Here is a 7,981-nt window from a genome sequence, read left to right as displayed (position 1 = left end):
GATTTCCACAATTGATAAACCACCTTTAATTGATATATTGTGTGAAATGACCATGGTTTCCAAGAGTAGTGACAAGTAACAATAAGTTTTTATAAATATCTTCATTTTTTTCTTTTATGAAATTGAGTAATAACTAAAAGATTGAAAGTAAAAATAAAATATTTTGGTAACTGTAAATATTTTTTATTATTAATAAAACATTATTTTTTACTTATTGGTATTTTCTTGAAAATAAAATCCTTCATTTTGTAGGGGAAGGATCCCATTTTGGTTGTTCTCATTACAAAATTATCATGACTAGAGATAAAGATAGATGTCTGAGTGAAAAATGATCTTAAAAAAAAGATTGCGAAGGATACAAGAGATACAGCTGCAGTGAAAAATAAACACGGGACAAAAATATAATAATGATGAGATGAACACCAAAAATAAAACTAAACACTGGACAAAAATATAATGATGATGAGATGAACACCAAGTACGATGTTATTTTTAAGGGGTATAATGTATTATCCTTAGAATCTGTATTTGACAATGACTATTCTAATAATATGAAAATATTATTAGATGATAATAAAGTTTGAGTAGCGAAATCAAAACACATTCTTAAATCAGTTTGTAACTAATTCAAGAGAGAGTTATGAACCAATTAAGAGTGCAATATAAATTTTTTAATAGTTTAAATGGTTTAATATTATTTGTATTGTTGTAGTTTAACTAGCAGGAGGAATTGTCTGGAAAGCTATGGAAATTCCGGTTATATTTAGAGAAAATCCAGCAAAGATTTTTGTAAATCCAAGTTATAGTTATTAAAATTCAAAATTTTAGGTGTCTTGGACTTTTTTGATGGTGTTGGATCTATTTCCACCATCAAAAACATGATTCAAAACCTGCCTTTACAAGATTTTTTGAAATTTTTTTCACCCACCACTTTTAACAGTCTAAACAATTCCTCCACCTCAATAGACTACTCCATTTATATTTCTGATGGTTGTGTATGTAAGAGGCGCGCTAAAAAGAAAACTGGAAGTGGTCAGACTTATAGAGCTTGACTTCTCGACTGAAGTACTCTACGCAAACTGGCATATGGATGTCGTGCATGGTTTATGTTAAGTTCTTGGGACAACCATTTTCCACTTTTGTTCACTATATTTGGCCCCCCAATCAATGTTAATGTACGGGAATGTATTTATCTTTTCGTGAGAATGAAGCACCATAAAAGGATATATGAAGTGTTGCACCATAAAGTTCTACCAGATGTTCAATTATATGATCTATTTGGATCCATTTTGGGCTATTAACCCAAATTTGTGCACAAAAGGAAAACTATTCTCATGGAATTGATTATCTTATGCCTACGAGTTTCTACACTTTACGAGGTGAGCTTGACTATGTTATACTAGAAGGAGAGAATGGTTTTCTATGTTAGTAAATTCAATGAGTGAATATGGTAAAACAATTCTCCGTCATGTTGTGAATGGTCACTTTATTTTCTAGAAAATACTCCATCATGTTGAGAGATGTCATTTCCTACAGTGCATAAATTGGTTACTTCGATAAAAAGCTTTAACTCCAAGTAAAACGAAAATCAGTGACAAAGGTAGACTAGTTTTACTTTCTTGAAAAGATTTCATGAATTCTGGTGCAGAGACAAAGGTAAAGTAGTTTCACTTTCCTGAAAAGATTGGATGAATTATCGTGTATATAGGTTAATTATGTCTATTTTTATTGAAATGATTGCATGGTTCTATGAGTAAAAAGATGGATGAATTATTGTGTATATAGGTTAATTATGTCTATTTTTATTGAAATGATTGCATGGTTCTATGAGTAAAAAGATAAATCTACTATGCTAATCTCTTTGAAAAAGACAATCTATTATGCTAATCTCCTTGAAAAAGACTATTTAGTTCTTATGTGCTAACATTTTCAAAAATGCTGCATGGTTCTTGTGTGTAAAAGGAAAAGCTAATTATGTTATTTTCTTGGAAAAAATTAGCATATGATTCTTCTGCAAGTAATTTGACCATATTATTTTTTTGAAAAATATTTCCTATGATTCTTGTGTGTAAGAGAATATGCTAATGATGTTATTTTCTTGAAAAAGAATACATAATTTTTATGTCTAGGAAGATAATTTAACTATGTTAAATCCTTTGAAGGGTATAATTAATTTTGTTAAACATATTTCTTTATTAATGGTTAAATATTATAAATTTTCTCTAAAGTATTTTGATCTATTCATAACCTTGCAGAATAAATCCATGTGGCTCTGTGTAGATTACAATTACCAACACCACAAGAATATGCATCATTTTATTTTCCTAATGGGGACTAAGAGAATTTTTATATTTTTTCATAGATTTTTCCAATGCTTGTGCATTCTTAAGACTTGAGTAGTTAGCACAAAAAACTATTTAATTTCATGATAATCCAATTACAAAAAAAGATACGCGAAGTAATGTACTAAGTTGAAATTAAAATTGAAAATTTATATTATATTTTATATGATTATAAGAACTACGGTTAAAATAGTCATATAAAACCACTAAAACATATAAATTATGATTATAATGAATTTATCAAATTAATTAAAAAATAAACAAAAAACAATTAATAATTAAATGATTATTTTTATCAAAAAAATATATTATCAAAAAGTATTACAAATTATATGATTTGGAACGTAAAGTTATACCATAAAACTATACTCCTATAATATATATCATAAACAATATAAAATTTATATTCTTTAATTTACAAAATATATTAATTAATGTTAAATTAATATATTAATTTAACATTAACTTAATATATTGATGTAACATTAATATATTAAAATCAAAATAAGTAGCATATCAATGTAATAGAGTAATCTAATGTTAGTGCTAATACTAATATTAACATTAATAGTCCCGGATGTGGGTGTTAACTACGGCAGTTAAGTTGATTAGACGAAATGGCGGCAGACGGGGCGGCCACATGACCCTCTGCAACCTTTCCAATGCCACCTTGAATGGCATTCATGGCACCTCGTAAGAGCCATTTAATGCTTGCACTAGTCGAGGCAGGGCCATTACACACTTAACCATGGAGCCGGAGAACTTTCCTGTTATTCTGCCCTTGATTCACTGTGTCTGCCCTCCGCAGGCAGGAGAGCCGAATGAATGCACCAACACTAGCTGCAGATGTTGGCTTGTGCGCTACATTGATTTGGGTAATGGCTTCCACCATTCCCACACCAACCTCTGCAATTAAGCTCACAACTTCCAACCCCCTGTAATTTCCTCACATAGCTCTTCTGTCAATTCATCTTCTGTTCTTGCTGACTTACTGTCTATTCCCATAGCCACCATGGTCAGCCATCGTATGCACAGTCAATGTGGTGGCACGCATGGCAGAAGTTCTTGTTCCCCTGCTCTGCCTAGCCCCAACTCTGCTTCCCCTACCTCCTCTGCTGAAAATTCCCCAGCATAGTTTCGCAGGCTAGTACCCAAATACAAGAAGTGGCAGAGGCAGAGTAGGCCTCCATAGCTCAAGACATGAAGCTTCTGCTATTTGCACCGTAACCTTTCACCTGCCTCCACATCCTGCTCCTCACACCACCCACTTTCGGTTTCGCAGCTCTTTGAACCGCTCAGTTATAGTAGCTACTGTCTCAATCACCATTACAGAAGAGACCGAGTAGCATGTTCCCCTGGATAATTTCATGGAGGAGGCGAACAGAGCTAGCCCAAGCAGCAGGAATAGGGGCAACAGTGACGAGCAGGAAGCTAATGAAGGTCAGAACAAAAGGCATGGCAAAGCCATTGCTAGCAGTCAGCATGTTGAGACGGGCATTCATAGTTACACGCAAGCCTCGGATAGCCATCCAAGTGACACATCAGGCCCGCATGTTGAGGCTTGAATGGAGGAAAACCATTAGGCGTTGGGACGTTGTGAGTTAGACAACCCGGATGACTGGGCGTGTCCAATTGTGGAGGAGCCCGCTCCAAAAGACTAAGCATCGCGTGTCGTTCTTGCCAGGTGGAATTCTGTCTTGGTCTTGGTTTAGTTTTTTGTCCAGTCTTATGTGTCCTCAGGATAAACTGCTAGTCTGTTGGTCTAGTCAGGATAAATTGTTGGTCTTGGTAATGATCTGTTTAAAATTTTCCACCCCTGAGTCGGTTAATTTTTGGATATATTTTGGACATATCTTTGGACTGGTTTCCCCTCTGTTGGGGCAGTCATAGACAACTATCATGGATGCGTGCTGATTGAGGCCGGGTTCCCTTGTGGCCAAGAATCACTGTAACTACCTTTTTTGTATCATATTAATATATTAACCTTACATAGAAAAAAATATATTAACATTAATAGATTAAGTATTAAAACATAAATATAAATATTCATACTAAACTGTTAAACTCAGTGAATTAATTGTTAACGTTTATCCATATAAATATTAATATAAACTATTAAATTGTAAAGTAATATTGAACTCTTTTCTTGAAAACGTTTATATATATTATCGTGGGAGGATTTTTAAAAATATTTTTCGAGTGTATTTTCTTGTTTTAATCATGATTCCCATTATTAAAACTCACAAGTATTAGTAAACAGACTTATTGCTACAATTAAGAGATCCCCAACAATATCCCCCAATATGAGTCGGTGTGATTTGAACTCAAGATCTTTAACTTTCATACCACTGGAATCACGATTGCCATTACACCAAAAACTATGAGTATTAGTAAAGGAAGTATCAGATTATCCAATGCCCAGCTGTTATTATCATTTTTCATCCCTTGAATAATAAATATTGATATTTATTAATCAATATAAACTATTTAATTATAAAACTCTATTGAGAACACTATCTCTATATATGTTTATAAAAAACTTTTTAAAATGTTTTTTTATCATAAGAAAATTATTATAAATATTTTTTAGATATAGATCTCCATTTTTCTTGCTACCAGAAAAACAACCTTTAATATAAACTATTAAGCCATTAACGTAAACTATTTTATACACATATAATAAAATGAGAATTTGAATTCTCTAAATATTAATATTTATTAATAAATTCAATATTAAACTAAGTATTAATGTAAATTATTAAACTCTCTTAAACTTAGTAAACTAAGTATTACCTTAAATGGAGTATTAATATTTTTTTAGTATAAATTTTATTAATATAAATATTAATATAAACTATGGAAATATAGATTTATATCGAACTCCCAATCTTTACATCTCTTCCTTAAAATCTTTTAAATATTTTTGTATAACAAGAAAATCCTAAAAATATTTCTTTGAGTGTATATCTTTCCATTTTTCTTCCCAAATGATTAAAAAATCATGGAATATAAACTATTCAATGATAATTTGAACTATCAATATAAACTATTAAACGGTTAATGCAAGCTATTAATGTCAACTATTAAATTAGTAAAATGAATATTAATATTTATCATTATAGATATTAAAATGAGTATTAATACTTATCATTATTATTAATAATATAAACTATTTAACTAAAGAATTCTATTGAAATCTCAATCTCTATATATGTTCCCAAAGATATTTCAAAGTATTCTTTTTAATCATAGGAGAATCCTTTAAAAAATCATTTTTGAGTATATGTCTCATCATTTTCCTTTTCGCGGGATTAAACACCTCTTCAATATAACCTCTTGAAGTGTTCACATAAACTATTAAAATCATAAGGTGAACTATTAATCAAATAATGTAAATTGAATATTAACATTTATTAATATAAACTATTGAACTATAAAATTTTATTATGTTCGTAAATACTTTTTAAAATATACTTTTTAAAATATCTTTTTAAAAAAAGAAAAGCTGACCAGATTACACAATCTTTGAATGTAAACTATTGAATGTTATTTTAAACTATCAATATAAACTATTAAATTGTTAATGCGAGCTATTAATATAAACTATTAAAATGTTAAAATGACTATTAATATTTATGATTATAAATATTAATATAATATAAACTATTGAATGCTAATTTACACTATCAATGTAAACCAAGCTATTAATATTGAGTATTAATATTTATTATTATAAATATTAATATAAACTATTTAACTGTAGAAATCTATTGTGTTCCTAAAGATTTAATAAAAAAAAATTATCATAATAAAATCTCTAAATATTTTTGAGTGTAGATTTCACCATTTTTGCTCCAAAGGGATTAAACAACTCTTGAATCTCAGTCTTTTGGAATATCTTGTTATTTAAAATCTACGATATAGTGACATCTTCACATTATTTTAAGAAAATATTGTAAACTGAGTACTCCAGCTCGATCCTTAATGTCCATTCCACAAAATATCTTAAACATGTGTGTCGAGAGGTAGGTTTGAGTGACAATGAATTTTCAAGATTGAAGAGATTTTGCTTTCACGTTAGAAAATTCTATGGCTTAAAATTAATTCAGTTAACTATAGCTTTAAAAGTACACATAGGTTATATAAAACAACCGATGACCAACCAGCTAACCCATGCTCTGTGGTTGTAAACTTTTAGCATCACAAGCCATGGACCACTTATAGGGTATTTGTTTTGTCAAAATCGGTTTATAACTACTACACAATTCCTTCTGGTTCATATTTGCCAATTACGAAGTCAAATTTGTGATCTTCCCAGTATTCTAGAAGAAGTGAGCATTATAAAGGCCATTTTCAAGGAGATTACTAGTTTTGCATGGTGAACGTGGTCCTCAATCTAGTGACCACTTTGTCAGTGTATGAGAAGTTTTTCTCAGAGTACTTTCACCCAAATCTCCAATAGTTATAAATATATTATTTAATAAACATAAACATCACATATGTTACAAACAAGCACATTAAAAAAATAATCTAAAATGCTTATTTCACTTGCATGTTTGGCATAATATTTTTTGTGGTTGATTACAATTCACTGAGTTCCTTTGTGCTTATCCATCCATAATGGTTGCTATAAGTCCTAGCTCAAGGGTTTGAATAAAAAAAATGGATTTTATGCTCTTTCATAACTATATATTTTACATACTTTACAAATTGCTTTTTTTCTTTGTTGTTAAAGCATCTATAACTCTTCCTTGGGATTTTGTAACTCCTTTTTGGAATTTTTTCTTACAAGTTTAGTTTAGCAATAGAATATTAGATAGTGCATTTAGAGAGTAGAGTCATGAATTTAGGTAATTTGATATATTCGTGGAAATTAATATCTGTAATTGTTGTCTCATTTATATATATATACACTTTGTGTAAGTATGCATAGTACTTATATTTATTTGGAATTATAAGAATCACTTGCAAGTTTAATTTGACAAAAGCCATAACATTTGTGGCTTCACCTCCATAGATTGTCATAATGTAGATAAGTTACAACCATGATGAGTATATAGAGGGGATATAGATGATGTATTTTCATTACAAAGTTAGTATATATATGTCTTTGAGGTGCCTTATGCAATAATGCAATCAACATAGAAAATGAAAAGTGCAACATAAGTTAGTGAGCTTGTTTAAAAATATGTGTATTGTTGAAGTCTTTGAAGGAAGTTGGAGGAGATATCAGTAGTGTAGTTATATTTGGTTGTAATGATGGAGAATCGATGGATAGATAGTAGTTGGTGGTGAACAATAGCTAGCCTTAAGACTGGAAAACTAAGAAAATGAACAAACTTGCATACACATTTATAATATTTCAATTAGTAAACCAAAATAATACAATGAAATAAAAATTTACATAAATAATAACCTGACACATGATACTTAGAAGGGGAACATATTTCCACCCCAACTGGGCCTAGATCCTTGTCTACTATCATCACAATCTCTAAAAACATTAAACGAAAACTACATTTACACGAAAACGAAAATCATTTATATTACAAAATAAAAACATATGAAATATTTTGGGAGGGATAGTTTTAATTCACCATACCTAACTATGGAATACAACTAATGAGCAAGAAATGTCA

The sequence above is a fragment of the Pinus tabuliformis genome, chromosome 7 (genome assembly GCF_031772625.1).
Source record: "Pinus tabuliformis cultivar Carrire ecotype Pingquan chromosome 7, CPIR1, whole genome shotgun sequence".
Classification (NCBI taxonomy): Eukaryota; Viridiplantae; Streptophyta; class Pinopsida; order Pinales; family Pinaceae; genus Pinus; species Pinus tabuliformis.
The sequence above is the reverse complement of the archived record's forward strand: the minus strand, read 5'-3'. Positions refer to the sequence as shown.